Source organism: Amblyomma maculatum, chromosome 6 (assembly GCF_055883805.1).
Source record: "Amblyomma maculatum isolate TAMU_Amacu chromosome 6, ASM5588380v1, whole genome shotgun sequence".
Lineage (NCBI taxonomy): Eukaryota > Metazoa > Arthropoda > Arachnida > Ixodida > Ixodidae > Amblyomma > Amblyomma maculatum.
Window position 1 is genome coordinate 143,154,366 of NC_139349.1, and position 17,599 is coordinate 143,171,964.

General features: G+C 47.2%; 1 pseudogene; it reads right to left on the reverse strand.

Annotated features, from left to right (window-relative positions):
- Positions 1–8,137: 8,137 nt before the first annotated feature.
- LOC146186943 (uncharacterized) lies at positions 8,138–13,342 on the reverse strand (annotated as a pseudogene).
- Between the last annotated feature and the right edge of the window lie 4,257 nt (positions 13,343–17,599).

The window sequence follows — 17,599 nt, forward strand, 5'->3', positions numbered from 1 at the left end:
TGCCATCAAACGTCAAGCCTCGCCTCACCTGATGCCTGGATTATTAGTGACGATCATCGGTTTTTACTGACCTTACTTCTTCCAAGGTTTCAGCTTGAACCTAATATATATTTTGCTTCATCGTTCTTTTTTTTTTTCTTAATTTCCACGTCCTATAATTAAGGCGCAGATTGCGTTTCCCCATGACGTGCTGTAATATTTTATGATATACAGTGTTTTACCCATCGGATTTAAAGTGGCCAAACGGCAATATCATATTGATGCGGGGCGTTCATAACAAAATTGATGGTAGCAGAAAAATATTGGCAAAGGGCAAGGGCCTTTATGTATCGTTCTGTGCTTCAACGACGTCACTGGTCGAAGTGTTTTTTAAGCGTGATGTTTCATGCCACGACCTGCACTGCATCGTCGTGGTATATCATCCGGTATTCCAACAGCGGCCCTGTCGACAGCACTCTCGTTAGAGCTTTTTTTTTTTTTTTTTTTCGGGTTAAAGAATGGGCTGACCACCGCCTTCGGTCATCAAGATGCTGCGAACAGTGCTTCAGGTGGCCACGGTGAACGACCAGATATGACTCGGCCTGCCATCCCTAGTACAGCATCGCAATCACCACCGGAAGTGTAACAAGAACTCTACATCGTCGCCATAGAAAAGGCTGACGCCCCCTCAACATCTGCGAGGTTCTTCCAGTGACCCTCCTACCGTGGGTGATTCTCGAATGAATAAGTAATATTACCCAGTTGATGAAACCTGTGTTAATGAGTGTTTATTTTTCCTTTTCTTTCCTTTTCCTTTTCTCTTTTTTTTTTTTTTTTTTTTTTTTTGCGAAGTGAGCCCCAAAACAATTCATTCTTGACAAATTTTTGCCTTTGGAACGTTCTTTTTTCAGGGGCCGCTTTCTTTGCCCACAGCCAGCATTTTTTTTTCTTTTCAGTTTTTTACCCACACCCAGCATAGCTTACCGCCCTGTGGCTAAATTTGTGACGAGCTCGCTGTCGCACCGCACCAATGAAGACTCCATCCGCCGGGGCGTGCTTTCTTGATTCAGTACCGGCATTTGCGTGGCCCCATCGCACCATCGCTAAAGTGGTTAGTCGTGTTATTTGGCCCAAGACATTCCTCCCAGGCATTTCACAGTACACAAGAGAGAAACCCCATAGGAAAACCGGAGAGTAACCGGCGACACATGGCGTCAATCTCTATAACTGCCGAATGCAAGGCGGAGGTGCCTCCTACGAAACACCCAGGTGCACACATATCTGACAGTTGACATGAATCCGACAGCTGCTACCCCCAATCCCCAGCTCCTTGAGCGATGGGAGACCTTGATATCCAGCCCCGCCCTGTCCATCCAGCTCGCACTAGGGGCCAGGAGCTGCTGGGAACATATGGGTCCCGCAACTAGGGAACCACCCCGTCTGATGCCTGCATGCACCACCGAATTACTTCGGGCATAATAAATGTTGATTCCTCTTCCTCCAGTATGAAGCTGGATGCAACGCAGCTCTGCCCCGCCGAAGAATCTTCACCGGGACTGTAGGTGACGGATCTCTGTCAACTATCCGTGCACGACGGATGTCACAAAATGGGCACAAGTTCAACACCTGCGCCAACGTCGGCAGCACGGCGTACAGCACGAACGGCGACTGGCGCGTCTTGCACGCGCTACAAACACGACGGAACAACTATGACCACATCGTCCTCACTTCTAAAAATACGCTTGAAGCACTTTGCGCTCTGGTTCGATTCCAACCCTGCCCGAAAACAGTCGAAAATGGAAACAACGAAACACTGACAATCAAGATTGCGCAATCTCTTCTCCTTCGTTGGCTGTTCCATGCCGCAACAATCACCCTCACCACGAACTACCACAACTTTCTCGTTAATGTCAGCACGTTCGTGGCGATAGCATCTGCGTGGAAATTGCTTTGCACATGCCAGGTGCAGCTTCGGAATGCCAAATACTGAATAATGTGGAGCACAAAAAAAAAAAGAAAAAATTGAAAGACATGATAGACTTCCCCACGAGGCAGTGGTGGCTGCTTGAAGAATAGCAACGAGAGTGAGGGAAGCGAGCCCTGATACCCTTTCGCCGTAAAATATTCCAATGTCGGTCCTTGGTTGACACTCGCGCGATAACCTTCAAATATGACTGCATTAACACAACACCAGTCTACTTGTTAGAAAAGATTTTATTTTTTATATTAGTTCGCGAGATAGCGTTGCTATCCCAAGCAGCACAAGGCGCCAGCTCAATTGGGAACCTCTTGGCAGATCCCAGCCCTACACATGATTTGCGTTTCCGCCGCTTCCACAGCGATTGAAGCTTGTCAAGAAGCTCAATGTCTTTTAAATATTCAAGCAGAAAGTTCTGCTTGTCTCTGTTGCCTAGGGTTGCCGGTCACCCACCGGTTTTTAAATGGGTACAAGCTTTCCCCCGGCCTGGTGCTCGGCTCTTCTGGGGTGAAATGCTTGGGAAAAGGGGTCACGGCCCAAATAGTTGCGCCGATGTGGCAGTGATTCGTTCCGCCATCGGACAACAATAAGTCCGCCTTGCGCGGCAACAGCCGATTATGTGGCCCTTTTTTTTTTTTTTTTTTTAGGACTGCTGCAGCTGAGGCTCTAAGGGAGCACTTCAGGTGAGGGTCAAAGGAAGTACCTTTGCAAGACAAACAGAACCACCTTTGCAGGCTGCGAGGTTCGAAACTGGGTTTGGGCCCACTGCGGAGGAGGGGCGCGCAGCGGGGTTTACGGAGCTTCTCCCAAACGCACACCCCTGGAAAAGCCGAGCGCTAGGCCGGGGGACGCTTGTACCCATTTTTACCGGTGGGTGTCCGGCGGTGGGTTTCGAACTAACCACCTCCCGCAGCCGAGACGGGAGGAGGTATCTAAAATACTGTCCAATGCTAGAGGCACTCGGGAGAACTTCATGCAGTGTTCGTATAAGCACGCTCGTCAGCATACGCGGTGCACTCTAGCAAGATGTCCAAACACGCACGCGTCATGCGCTGCCGCGCCAACGTCGTCGCGCGCGTCAGCCGAAGACGGTCTGCGCATGCGCGCGGCACCTGGCGCTGGCATCACGATCGCTGACGCTCTCCTTCGGGCGCACGACTCCCCGTCTTCCCTGACATGCGGGCCGGGGAAGAAGACGCCCTTTTCCGATGGAAATAAGTTGTGCAACCAACCAACCAATGCCAGATATTTGACGCGTGAGTGCGCGCGCTACTCGCGTCGGAAACTAGCGATGGGTTACAGCAATGGGAGGGAAGCGCGCAACTGTCCCCTGCTCCTTTCTTCTCTTCTTGAAGCCTATTAGCTCCCCTGCAACACCAGCTCCTTTTGTGCAGTCGGGTCCTAGCTGAACACCGCGATCTCCATATTTGCAGATATTACAGAAGATATTTGCAGCACGGCGAAAGGCAAAGGCACCCCGGTTCAATCAGGATCACGTTTACTATAGGTAATTGGGCTCCTACGCGCCTCTCGCCCCCCAAATTCGCGGGGGTGACAGGAGCACAAAATTCTCTATCATAGTGCGCAGGGGCGAAAGATACTTACGAGCAAAATTGCAAGGGCTCCTCTGCCTTTCGCAGTGCTGCAGATATCTTGTGAGACGAAGTATTTATCTGTTAGTTGTCACAATGCGGACTGCTCGTCTAATCAAAACGGTATCACAAGTTATTTGTAAATGCACGGCTCAAGCAAAGTCTCCAGATAGCGAGGAAATCTGGGAGGGAATCTTGATCTTAGATGAGGGTCTACTGAGGGAAGGAATTTGTAGTGACATATTGACAAGCTCCAGAGCTTTTCCTCAAAAGCAAATCTTTTAGCCAGTTGGGATGCATCAGGTTTGAATATAGCTCTGATGTTGGTGACTTGAGCTGCTTCACCTGCTTTCACCTGCAGGTGCCACTGAAATGCTCCCTCTCCGTCCGCCTCAACAGAATTGGTCGGGCAGGCCAGTCACCCCTCCCATTGAAAAGCTGCGCGAGAAGCGCGGTTGCTCGTGGAAAATACCAGTTTGGTCTACACGTGTTGGCCTGCTCGAAAATATTTTTTTGCTCAGTCGCATGCTTCTTCCTTCCCGCTTGTGTGCTGACGGTCTTCAGGCAAGAAAAATGTACAGGCTAAGATGCGCATTCAAAGAAATAGCAGACTGAAAACTTCTTTCGGAGCGCCAAACTGAAGAAAGGAGAATATCTAATAGATCATGTTCACGCGGTGGAACAGACTATCGATGGAAACGCCGTTAGCGCGACGGCGAAATGTGTGTCGCAAGTAAATGACAAGACCAATTACGACGTGGAATTTGAGGTAAATAACTTTTTTTTTTTTTTGCATGGTTGTGTTGGCAAAATGTTTTTTAATATATGGCTGATGAGTTTGCTGCCCGTAATTTTGTCGACATAAATAGTCAGAGTTTTGTTATGTATTTCCTTTATTAAAAATAAAAAAAAAAGTTTTTCTGAACATAAGGAGCCATTAATATGATATACGAGGCTGAAGAGATAGATGAAAACACACTTGAAAAGCACCTACGAGCTGATCGCTTACTGTTAACAGAAAAATATGTTCTAGTTCGGTTAATCACTACTGATTACGTAAGTGACTGGTACATTTGTTTATAACCGCCTACGCGCGTTTCAAACAAGCCTAACAGGCATCGTGATGGAAAGCGGTGCTTCAGGTGTTACGGGTTGCTGAATTGCACTTATAAACTTGTCTCAATAGCGCACGTGCCAGTCTTGCCTTGTGTTGGTGAATTGTCTCGAGTTAAAGTTCAGCGCGCCTACATGATGATGGAAAACCAACTAGCCGCCATTACAGCATTGCTCACAAAACAGTTTATTTTCAGTCATGGCTCATAGGCAAAACTCACTCGTGTGCGAGCAAATATTGCCAATTTTTAATACTTTCTTTCAGAAATGGCATTCAGCCATGATTCTGTGTATATTTTAGAAACTAGATGTGTCTGTTCAAAGGACGAGATATTTTTTTTTTTTTCAGCTTTCATGGTCATACCCACAAAAGAAAAAGCTCACAATAACCAGTGGCAAATGCTCTTGTAAGGCCGGCAATCAAGGTCAATGCAAGCATGCTGCTGCTGTGGGCTTCTTTATACACAATTATGAGGAGCAGTTTTGCACAAATCAGCCTCAAGGAATGGGGAAAGCCGAAAAGCAAGAAACGGAAGCAAGCTCTCGTCAGACCTTGTGAAAGTGTTTCCAAGTAAGTGTGCAAAGGCGGTTGCTTTCAACCGTTTTTTTTTTTTTTTTTTTTTTTGTTGTTGTTGTTGTTGTTGTTGTTATAGATCCTTTGCAAAACTCTGGAAGTCAGCTTCTCTGCACAGCAAAAACCCCTGCACCATGACGGACAAACCTGTTTTGAGAGCCGAAGTTGGGTGCAGTACAGGGGACATCTTTTGTGACAATAATGACCACGTCCATTTCCTGCACCCTCTGCCTGTTGGTGCTGCCGCAATTATGGTATTCAGAGGCCATCGGGGAAGCCAGTTCATCCGAAGTGCCATTCATATCCCCTCTCCCGCCTGTATGCTTCCTCCTCGTTTTCAAAAGCGAAAGAATTCAGCTCCCCAGGTTCATGCATGACATCAGGCTTGACACAGAAGTATTCTGCGCTGCACCCAACTTCTGCCCCCAAAACAGGTTTGGCCGTCATTGCGAAGGTCTTTTTTTCTGTGCAGAAAAGCTGGTTTCCAGAGTTTTGCAAAGGGTCTATAACCAGATTTATGTCAAATCTGAGATAGAAAAGCATTACTATGGTGGTATCTTTATTCATCATCATTATCAGCCTGACTACAACCACTGCAGGGCGAACGCCTCTCCCATATTCCTCCAATTAACAGTGCACTGTGCTAGCTGCATCCATTTGACCCCTGCGACCTTCTTAACCTCATCCGCCCACCTAACTTTCTGCCGCCCCTGCTACGCTTTCGTTCCCTCTATTACCTTGCTTTATTACCTTGCTACTACCTTACTACCTTGCTTCTAATCTGTAAGCATCTTGGGTAATGACATTTTGTATTTGTCGCTTCGTAAAGCAGGTCAAAAGCCCATCTGCCGGGATGTCAAACCTGCGTGTCGCACCATGTTGTATGCCCATTGAAAGAAATAGTGCAGCTGTTGACACTTCACGAAGACGAAATAATTTGCAAAGAGGTCCGCAACGAAGTTGTGAACAGAGCTTCAAAATCTATTGAAAAAGATCATTTGGAAGTATGTCGTCGACACCTATTTATCCCCCTTGAAGATGAGAATACGCAGGCAAAGGACTTCGTGTCAGAACTGAGTGCCGATCAGGCACGAAAATATCTATCTATTATATCTGCCCATGAAAACGTTGCAGACCTGGCTATTCTTACGCAAGGCCAGGCGAACTGTGCACTGTATTGCGGATTTAACAGATCGTTCTTATCTCCAGTCCGGCTAGGCGCGGTCAGCATGGCTAATATGTTTTGCATTTTGCAGATGGTATGAGGAGAGGAAGCTCCGGTTGAGCAGCTCAAAGGCGCACACAGTCGCCACAAAAAAAAAAAAAAAAAAAAAAAAAAAAAAACGTGACGAAGGACTCCAAAAGGCCGCAAAGCAGTTATCCAAATCTTCATCATATGCAAGTGCAGCAATGCGCTACGGTTCGTTTCCTGACACAAGTAGTTGCTAAAAAAAAAAAAAAAAAAAAAAAAAAAAAAAAAAAAAAAAAAAAAAAAAAGAAATGAAATTACAACCCTGAATCAAATGTGGATATGAAAGTTTTAATACGTAACGAATTATCGTTTAACAGGCACGAAGACAGAAGCTGAAGCTCGGCAGAGCTTCGAAGGAAAGCTTGAGACACGTATTTTCCAGGTAAATATTTTCCTTCTTTTGCTGCGCGTGTGCTCATGGTAGATATGTTTTCTTTGTTCTAGATTTGATGTCTATTGTCATCTTTGATTTTCCACACCGGGCTAGTGGTGCTGCCCCAGCAAGCCTGGCTCTGCTGCAGTCCTGATGGTATAATCAGAGTGGGGGAAGAGACCGTTCTCATTGAAATTAAATGTACATTTAAATTTAAGGATGGACCATTTATAAATTATGAAGACCGTATTTGCTATCTCCCCTATCTCACATTTATCAACATCATCACTCAAGAAAAAACACCAATATTACACACAGATACAAGTGTCTAAGTACGTGCTAAATGTGCAAAAAGCCATACTGTATGTTTATTCACCAAATCAATCGGTGACTGTAAGAGTATTAAGAGATGAATTGTTTCTTTGGGAGGTTATCCAAAGGATGGAACGTTTCTACTTCAAGTTCTTTATTCCAGAGCGGTTTCGAACCTAGTTTTTATTCGTTAAGAAAGGAAATCTATAAATGCTTGCTTTTTCACAATCTATTGTTTAGTTTTGAATACAAGTGTTAAAGCATAGTCTGAATATTTAGATATGTTGTGTATATATGTATATTTTGTGTATAATGTGTGCATATTTTTACTTATTAGTATTATATTCTTGAGCACGCGTTTTAAAATGAATAAAAATGTGTTATCGTCATTTGCAAAAAATCGGCCATGACTGAATACAAATATACGAGCATTTGCATCTTATTCTATGAGGACATGGTCTGCTCTTAAATGTCATTAATATTGTACTGCAAAATTCCGAGCAAGCAGCACCCCCCCCCCCCCCCTCCCTCCTCTCGCGCGCCGAAATTACAGGCAAGATGGCAGAGACAAACTTTTCGCGCCAGGAAAAAAAAAAAAAAAAAAAGAGAACACGAGCTTAGAGGTGTGCGCCGTGTTCTCACTACTTCGCTGCTGTAAAGTGATCGGCACGTCATTTAAATATGCTGACGATTGTTTTATTTTATTTCGGTGCCGGCTCCAACCTAGGAAGCGGCCGTCGGTTTTTGGCTCGCGCGCATCAAATGAATGTCTCGCGCGCCCCGATGCGCCAGCCTTTGGGCATGTGCGCATCTGGCGACTCTTGCGCCGTACGCGTGCCGTTTTTGTTTGCGATACTTTTGCTTTTTGGACTGGATGCATGGGTCATGAAGTGTGGGGTGCTCTAAGTGAGATGCGCGCTAAGCGCAGTTTCAGCGAAATACTCCAGAAATCTTTATGCACTTTTATTTTCTGAATGTTGCCATCTTTTGAACAGGACGCCGTTGAACATTGTCAGGCCAAACCGGTTATTTTTTTTTTATTATATGTGGCTGCATGCTCACCAGAGCAGCACACACAAAAAGTACTTTGCTCATCTGGGGGACCAAGTTGAGAGGCACTCTTTTGGACAGGTTTTTGTAAATTTTTAGCCGCTGGATGACTCGTTCGACATGAATGCGCACTGACGCAATCTTGTAAGTTTTGTCCATGTCCTCCGCACACAGCTGACCTCCGGTCGAATTAAATGGTGGGATGAGAAGAACTGCACCTTTGACTTCTGCACCTGCCCTGATGCGAGGGAATCCTTTGTCACTTAGCACCAGATCCCCGGGTGCTACAGAAATGAAATCCGACAGAAATGAAATCATTCCATTGGGAATAATAACTCCCAGAAGATATTTTACAGTGTAGCCTCCCTTGTAGTTAGAGTATAGGACATGCTGACAGTTTGGGTTTGATGGCATCTCTGTCCGGATTTCAGAGCAGTCTATGATAAAAGTGCAATTAGGGTAATTTACTTTGAATGCAGGCGGCATGGACATCCGAATGACCTCTCTTGAAGGGACATAGGCCCATTCTCGTAGCACCACACTTAAAATATCGAGTGTTTTCTTGAAAACAGTTGATGCAGTCTTTTCACCGACTCCGAATATAACTGCCAAGGCACTGTATGTTAGCCCAAGCCGAAGTTTAGCCAGGAACAGACACAACTTGTACTCGCGTGTTACATCTGTGCTTTTGTATCTTGAAGCAGGCAGTAAGTTCAACTACAGGCTGAACACTGGCAATGTCACCCCGCAAAGGTCTTTCAGCGCTTCCTGGTCTTCCTGCAGTGATGTGAAGCCTTGAAAACCACATCTTCTCTGTCAACTTCCGTCTGTGCTAGTGACCTTCAATAGTTAGAATGAAAATACGCATTAGAGGCTTCAAGACCAAATAATTCGTAGGGATAAAATATATCAGCAATTCCTAACATTATTTAAAAATTCGTTTTTGTAGAACTGCAGACGAAACAGGCAAATAAAAAGATGATAAGCTCAATACGAGTTATATCTCATCAGTCTGCTCGATATGAGTCACTTGAGTGGATGCTTCTGTACAATTTGTCATTCTCTCATAGCCTTAGTCGCTTTGGGACGTTAAACCCCCCCCCCCCCCCCCCCCCCCCCCCCACACACACAATTTGTCATTGACAAAAAGATATTCAGGTTTCCACTCCTTGAAGGTTCTGTTTGGCATGCCTGAAAAAAACACAAAAAACATTCATGTATTTGCAACAGGTGCTTCTTGGTATTCAAAATACTTTGAAACTAAATCTAAGTAAAACATAAATCGCAGTGACAACTCGAATGCATTTAGTGTGTTTACATCTCGTCATTTCAAAAGAAGAGCAGGTGCTTACAGCGTCAGTTTTTGTTATTGGCAAAAAATCTGTAGAATGAGGTTGCTGCTCATCACTTTCACTTCTTGTCACCCCACAATCCTCTAGCAAATCACTGCAGTCCATTTTATGCTGATATTCCTTTTGAGGGCTGTCTGCATTGCTGAATGTTTCTTGGGTCGCTGATGTTGGCATTTCCTCTGACATACTTGCAGGCGACTGCTGCTTTGTTGCGCTTCGTAGTTTAGAGTTGTCTCTGCCACCTGCATTGGAGAAGAAATACAATAAATAACAACAAAATATTATTGCCAGGCGTATGTGCCCAGGCATTTATATTGTAGGCAGCCTGCCTCGTGCCGCTGCCTCGTGCAGACAGAAGAGAAACTGATTGATTTATAGGAAAGGCACGCAACTGTCTAACTTGTTTCCTCTGGACACCTCAACTGCGCCGTAATGGAAGGGAGGAAGCTGAGAGTGAAAGTGGAAAGAGAGAAAGAGGAGCCGTAATGGAGGGCTACAGAGTAATTTCGACCACCTAGGGATCTTTAACGTGCGCTGACAGCACAGCACACGGACAACTCTTCGTTTCGCCTCCATCGAAACGCAGCCGCCGAAGACAGAAGAGAAAAATTGGAGGACGCTTAAGCTTCGCCTTCAAGAGTGGAACGCGATAGCGTTATTGCGTTATGGCCCGAAGGGGAGAAGCGGGTGAGCGAAGATAGTGATCTAAAGAAAGGAAAGACGCTTGATTCTACAACCCGTGAGGGTGCACGGCGAAACGTCAGGGGCGAGTGGCGCGCCACGTGTCGGGGCAGCGCCGCACATTGCGAGGAGGGGTTCTTCTGTGTTTGCCGCAAGATGGCTCTGCATGTGCGCAGAGCGCAGAAGAAATGTAGCGGAAACTTACTTCGCTACTCGTGTAACTGCGACTTCTGTAAGTAACATGCTCATAATTACCGATATACACCGCAGTATAACGTTCTACGGCACGTTTCTAAGGCAACACCGCATTCACTAGAAGCGCTTTTGTACCGCTCTCGAGCATCGAACTCGTGGCTGAGTGGTAGCGTCTCCGTCTCACACTCCGGAGACCCTGGTTCGATTCCCACCCAGCCCATCTTGGAAGTTGATTTTTATTTATGAAGTGCATGCCGTGATTTATCGCTCACGGCCAACGCCGCCGACGACACCGGGTTTTTCTGCGACACGAGCTCCTTAACGCTACCGCGTTAAAATAGAGAAGAAAAGGAAGAGGGAAAGAAAGACGCGAGCCGCAACAACAGCCGTCGTGCACCACCGAAGCGGTGAAGGGTGCAATGACTGCCTACTACAAATAAAAATTCGGTGGCAGGCTAGCCCCCGCCGCAAGCGGCGGTGACCTGCCTGTGCCAGCCCCATTGGTCATTAAGGCGAAGGCCCCTCTAGGCTCATGGAACGAAATCCCGTGCGCGAGATCTGTTATGTTCCGCGAGCCTCCACGAGATCATTTCCTGTCATGCCATCTGCAATCAGTGCACACTTGAACTCGCACCAAGGAACGCCACGCGAAAGGAGCGATGGTGCACCGCCCGAACTCACACCTGCCGGAGAGTGTGACAGATGCTGCGCCTTACCTTTCCGTAAACCAGTTGTAATTATATGTATTGCGCTGAAATGAAAGGCAAAAGATGCAAATGATAGCAGAGGAAGGGTAAGCTTTCGCCATTATCCTCTTAAAAGACATCTACGAGGCCCTCTAACGTTTATTAGATAAATATCAAAAATACAAGAAAAAGATCTTTGCCTGTCACGGTATCTACTATCTAATACTTGATGCACCTAAACTGGGGCGGCGGAAATAAAGGGATAGTAAGAAAGCGGTATGAGAATCAAAGAGATGAGCAACAAGAAGAAAGAACAGAATAAGATAAAAATAAAAATGAAGGTATATATACTGAGTACAAAGCACAGTAGGTTGTTTGAGGCCTGCCCGCAACTGGCTTAGGTCACTGAAAAACTGGCACGTACTACATCGAGCGGTCAGCTGTCGCAACGGCATCAGTCGGCTGCGGCATTTGTTTGTTTTGCGGTCTGCCTGATAGCGGCGCGGATGGCCGAGAGAGGCGTCCCGATGAGGAGGAGACGCTAAGAAAGGAGGAGAGCGCTGCAGGGGCTGAGAGAGCTGAGGTAGGGTACCCAAGCTGAGGTAAGCGCTGTCGCGCGAGAGGACCAAAATACAAAGGCAATAACCGCGCGCGTGCTGTGTCCATGTCATATGTCCTCAGATTAAATGATATTGACACAGCGCGAGATATGCAGAAATGCTGATCGTCTACACTTCTCAACTTCTGGGCCATTGCTAGCACATTCAACGAGGACGACCCAAAAGCTGACTTTTTTTCCACATGACGAGCCTTATGGCGTGCACTCTTCCGATTGATTTATAGGAAGGGAAAGGCGCGGTAACTGTCTCACTTGTTTTCTGTGGACCCCTCAACAGAGCCGTAATCGAAGGGAGGAAGGGAGTGAAAGTGGAAAGAGATAAAGAGGAGGCGTAGTGAAAGGCTACGGAGTAATTTCGACCACCTGGGGATCTTTAACGTGCGCTGACATCCCACAGCACACGGACGCCTCTTCGTTTCGCCTCCATCGAAACGCAGCTGTCGAGGTCGGGTTCGAACCCGGGTACTCCGGCACAGTGGTCGGGCGTCTTACCACTGTACCACCCCGGCGGGGCACGTGCACTCTTCTTTCTCCAAGCATCTTCACACTAGAGAGAGAGATAAAAAAAACGGAAAATTGCTAATAGAAACCGTTGTGCTTTCACGCTTTATGAATGCTCCCAACGCTTCCCCAGGACATTAGCACAATGCCCTCTGTACTCTTTCTGCTTCTCTGACTGTGCCCTCTCCGCTCCTTGTTTCCTGGAGGTGCCCGCTGTTCGCGATATCTTACAACGGTAGAGTTTCGTTGATTGATTAAGGAAATCGGTCACTGAGCGACTTCCTCAAACGGGTCGCCAGTGACTTGTTCGTGTCTTCCCTTCCGTGACTAATCGCGCCCTCCGTGACGAATCGAGTCACGCGACCTCCTCGAGTCAGCAGTGTGGCTTCACGAAGTAACGTTGTTGGTTACGCATGTCAAGGATCCCTGCGAGAGTGAAGCGTACTAATTCGCGTTTGTACTTTGCGAGACCGCAAACAAGGGCGCACACAGCACCACCGCTTCTGTCTTCGTCGAACAAGAGCGCTTTTGGCCGCCCAAACAGCCCTGCACATCCACATGATAACCATCATCGCTGAAATAATTGCACATAATCATACCTGACAGGAGTCCGAACTAATATACGTAATCTGAGCGTGGTAGCAGACGAAAGGAGCTGAAAAGGTGCGAAATATGGCTACTCGTTCAGATCTGGTTCGTATGAGGGTTGTCGCAAAGCGAGTCGCACGCCCGTCTGAACACTCGGTGTCGGTCGGCGCTTGTCGCGCGTCGACGAAACTTTGTCACGCGACCTTCGCGCGTCGCCAATGTGAATGCCGTACGTTCTAATCCCTGCCACATATATCATCCGTCTTGACTAGATGATGCATGCTAAATGGAAAGCGAAACGGTATGTGACACCATCCAGAACGCTGTCTGAAGAACGGCTGCTCGTCCCTTTTTTTTACATGAAAAAATGGGAAATCTGGCACAACATGGAGGTGCCGTACGGGCAAATGGTCCACCAAAGATGACAGGGGAGGAGGGCCCTACCACGGGCCCACTCGCCGCTTCGGTTGGTAGACAAAGCGCTGCTGCGAGACCATCTTTATGGGTATCATCGAATGATGAAATAAACTCTGACAGGCCCATTTTCGTGTAATGAGGTTAGTAATTAAACCTCTCACCCTAATAAAAACATGACCTCTCTGTTTTAAATGTATATACGGCATGCAGCGAAACTGCTGCTTTTGGTGAAATTGCCTTGAATTCGTAATACACTGAATGACTGACGTCACGGTTAATGTGAGCATTTCGGGGTGTTTGAAACTTACGTGCGAGGTCATGTAACTTTGACGATGCATGACCCTGCCGACCAATCAGGAATTTTTGCGCACGGCCAACACACGCGCAGACGTCGGCTTTTCAGCTACACGGGACCCTTACGTCGTTGCGTGAAATAGCTTCTTATAGGTCACAGATGTGATGCGTACATACATGCAGTAATATAGGCATCTCTCATAGCCTTAGTCGCTTTGGGACATTAAACCCCACAAACCACGCCAGTAATAACGGGGAGTAGCAACACATGAAAACAACCATTTGCATAACATAAGGGTACGTACATACGTGCAGTAAGCGTATTAGGACAATGGGAATAACAGGAACAATCACATGCCTCATGAAGTACAAATTCTGTCATGTTTTTTTTTTTCTATTTTTTATTTTACCTCGCGGTAAACAAGGTGGGATGACGGATGCATTCCATTGTTACGGCCCAAGGGCCCGTGCAGGCAGACGCAGAGGTGAACCCAAGAATAACCTGAGCGCTCCTCGCTTTGCAGCAAACTGTGGAGGCCCCGCGTGGCTTGGTTAATCAACGTAACTGCACAGCTTAAACCTGGTCCTTATACTAGTTTTTGTAAAGTTCTTGTTTATACGGGATAATATGGCTGTTGCGCTTTTTTTTTCTTGAGTTGTGTCCAACTAGATGCGTGTATATAACTGTGCGTTATTTCGGAAAACTGCTCTTTACACCGAAGCCCAGCGCCGTGCTTTCCTCGCCGGTAACTCGCCGGGCACAAGAGCGCTTCACTATAAGCGACGCTCGACCATTGTCTGAAATAGGACAACGGGCAAGATATATGCGTCGAGATCGGCGGGAAAGGGACGTGGACGTCTTGTAAACACCTGCGGCTTTCTTTCCCTCTGTTGTCATCCTTCGGACCCCAGCGAAAAGGTTAGGTTCTTCAAGACTATCACCAGCGATTTTTGGGAAACACCCAATAAACATCTGGTCCTGCCCAAAACGTCCTGTTCGGTGTTCTGTCTTTAATTTGCATAACCCCACTTTGCCGTCATGAGAACGGTCGCTCGTGGTGTGCGATGGCGGGAGCTGCCTGGATTTCGAAGGAGGATCGACGGTCTATAAATGCACGGAACTTGCAATGATTTCGCATTTCTGCACGTAACAGTCTTAAGTGCACCCCTGCTTCTCTAAATTCTTGGCTCAGGTTATATGTAAAGCATGCACCCTGTGTCGTCAGTTGAGGAGCACGAACAATTTAAGTGCGGTGGCTTTTAGCCTGATGCTGTTCAGGTGAAGACATATCCACTATCGAAATTTTCTAATTTGGCTAACATGAAGAAAGAAAATGGTTAATTTCAAAAAGTAAATTTTCATACACATCAACAAGCAGTGTGTACAATTTTTGCCGATTTTTTGCAACTTAGGAAGTAGCTGTACGTCACGGGAAGATCCTTCATGCCTCACTTTCTGCAAGAGCCGGACACGCATCTGGACAGTTATTTTTGCGACGTCTTGTCTCCAAAACATACGCAGTGCACTGTGACTCTACGGAGAAAATTTCCTTATTTTGTTGCCTCACCGAGAGTGACGATGCGGGATTCGCGTTTCGTCTTTTTCGCCCGAGTAGATGACAAATCTTGCAGAGAGAGTGAGATAGGAAGGAAGGATCTTGACTATTGCGTCGAATGCTCCGCGGTCGAATGCAGACGTGGATGTGACGACCGAGATAACACTCGGCCTGCAGTACGCGCGCTGCCCGTGACACCTTGGCATCCTCCCAGACTGTCGCGAGATGGGTTCGACAGACATGCATGACGCCGACACGAGATATATCAAGAAGACGTCACCAGAGCAAGTTTCTGACGTCAGTGCGCGCACGATAGCGGAGATATATGTTACCTTGCGTCGGAGACCGTGCATGAGTAGTGACGAAAGGGGGCAAAAGTCCGGGCGACTGCACGCGGTACTTTGTCTCGGTCCAGTAATGCAACGTGCTCGCATTGTCCGTATAGTAATGGTGTTGAACGTGGGACTCTGGCCAAGCTCGATCAGTTTTCCCCGTGTGCCGTTGTGCGCGGAGGACCGCTGGCGTAATGGGACACTTTGAAGCGCCGAGAGCTAGCACGCCTGGGAAAATCGCAGGCCGATGCCAAAAGCCATCTGCGGCTTTCCAGGCTGGAACTCTTCAAAGGCCATTTTTACAAGTGGGCGACACCAACAAGGGCACTTGGGGATTTGCACACATAAGGTGCAAGTCTTTTAATCATTAAGCATATACAAAACCTTGCTTGCTTTTGCTTTTGTTGCTTTTAACAGCTGTTCCAAGCACCATATGACTCGTGTGCAGGGTGTACATATTGAGATTAATGATCACATCACATTCATTTAGAGTCTCCTCTCCGATACAGAAACGTTTCCAATACGTCAAGTAGAGAATGAGTTTAAGGCAAGAGTCAGGAGGCTAAAATTTGTGCTCTAATATTTCCGACTACACCCGGCCTACCACGACGCGAAGGAAGTTTTTGTTTTATAGCAGTATCGCCTGTGACTTGTTGCCTTCACAAACCACTACTCCTTCGTTATCGGCATGGTTGATAATTAACCTTATACCTGCGATGACGTCTAGCTGTTGCAGTGAGGAAACAGTTTTACATATTCTTTGTGAATGTGCAAAATAATGTGAGTGTTCCAAATACAATGCCAAAAGACAATTTCTATGCCATGCACTGTAGAACCTTGACCCAAGGATGCAGACGTGGATGAAGAGAGAGAGATAGTAATTTGGTGAAAAGAAAGGTGGAGAGGTTGGCCGGCGGTAAAGAGGCCCTTTACACGGCCGGCTTAACCACGGTTACGCTTAACCGAAGTTACCGAACTTAACCACAGTTAACCGCCAATCGCGGTTAGCTGTGCTTACACAGCTCGCCGCCGTTCTCGGTTACGGCCGCCATTGCCCATAAAGTACAACCGAAGCGACGCGGTGATCTGCGGAACGAAGCAGCATTTACAAATATTTTATTTATAATGTAGTTTCCGGAGCGCCGTCCGGCAAGGCGTCAACAACGCGGTGAAGCCCCGCACGATGGCAGCACCTCATCGACCATCGTAAACACCGGCGCGTTGGCCCCTCCTCCCGCAGACCGTACGCGAACGACACGGCGGTTCGCTAGCGCCGACGTCAGAAACAAAGCGTGCTAAATTTACTGGCGCCTGGAATGCTGAGCCGAATATCAGAATTGAATCATTCCTGATCACTGACCAGCGGCAAATTGCTGGCAAGACTGATAACCGCGATACTATCAAGTTTCTGTTCAAGACAGCTGCCGTTCTGCTTATACTAGCTCTGCGATTAATGTATCGCCAAAGTTTATCATATCGTTATTTTACGGCGGCAGAATAGGATTCACAATAAAGATGTTTCATGAGTGCACCATTTCGACAGCGTTGATCTGTTCCAAAGCGCCGATCGCCGCGGCTTCGAAGAGAAATAATTTAGGCCTATCGACAACTAGGGTGTTAAGCAACCCGCAGTAGTTCGCCGCGCTCGCTCGCTTCACCGCCGCGGTAAGTGTAACGTATCTCAGCCTGCTCGCAGCATCCCGCACTGCAAGCGTTGCGAATTTGTGCACTTTCATTATAAAGCTAAGAGCGCGCATTTTCTGACGTTCCGCGCTCAGCAACCAAGCCGCACAAACGATACTGCAAACACAGGACGGGGCTTCAGTACGCAGACGCTTGGCTGTAGGCCGCAACCGAAGACGCCGGGCGGCACAGTAGACACCGGATATTCAATACGGGCAAACGAGTACACTGCTACAGTGTACTCTAGCCACTGTAACACTAGCCACTGTAACACTGCCGAAGCAGACACGCTCGTACGCTTCGCGCACTCGAGTGCCAACGAACAGCCTCCGTCAACAGACGCCGCCATAACCTCGGTTAACGACGCAAACCGAGGTCGCTAAACTCGGTTTGCGATAACCACGGTTAGGGGTGTAACTGTGGTTTGGTCTGCCGTGTAAACGGGCTAACCACGGTTTCGCGTAACCGCAGT